The sequence below is a fragment of the Diorhabda sublineata genome, unplaced genomic scaffold (assembly GCF_026230105.1).
Source record: "Diorhabda sublineata isolate icDioSubl1.1 unplaced genomic scaffold, icDioSubl1.1 Dsub_13, whole genome shotgun sequence".
NCBI classification, from domain to species: domain Eukaryota; kingdom Metazoa; phylum Arthropoda; class Insecta; order Coleoptera; family Chrysomelidae; genus Diorhabda; species Diorhabda sublineata.
In genome coordinates, this window is record NW_026614056.1 from 740,001 (window position 1) to 740,808 (window position 808).

Genomic DNA, 808 nt, shown 5'->3' on the forward strand with positions numbered 1-808 from the left:
GGCCAGAAGCCACACTTAACACGGTTTTATAGACACTAGCGCCCTCTGCCGGCCAGGCGCCAAACTTGCACGAATTCACAGACACTAGCGCCACCTGCCGGCCAGAAGCCACACTTAACACGGTTTTATAGACACTAGCGCCCTCTGCCGGCCAGAAGACAAACTAAACACGGTTTTATAGACACTAGCGCCACCTGCCGGCCAGAAGCCACACTTAACACGGTTTTATAGACACTAGCGCCCTCTGCCGGCCAGGCGCCAAACTTGACACGGTTTTTTTTTTTCGATGTTATTACTATTTCATACAACTTTTATATGTTACACCTCGACAAGTTCTTATATCCTACCGGCCAGAAGAAAAACTAAACACGGTTTTATAGACACTAGCGCCACCTGCCGGCAAGAAGACAAACTAAACACGGTTTTATAGACACTAGCGCCCTCTGCCGGCCTGAAGCCACGCTTAACACGGTTTTATACACACTAGCGCCACCTGCCGGCCAGAAGACAAACTAAACACGGTTTTATAGACACTAGCGCCCTCTGCCAGCCAGACGCCAAACTTGACACGAATTTACAGACACTAGCGCCCTCTGCCGGCCAGAAGACAAACTAAACACGGTTTTATAGACACTAGCGCCCTCTGCCGGCCAGACGCCAAACTTGACACGAATTTACAGACACTAGCGCCACCTGCCGGCCAGAAGCCACACTTAACACGGTTTTATAGACACTAGCGCCCTCTGCCGGCCAGGCGCCAAACTTGCACGAATTCACAGACACTAGCGCCACCTGCCGGCCAGAAGCC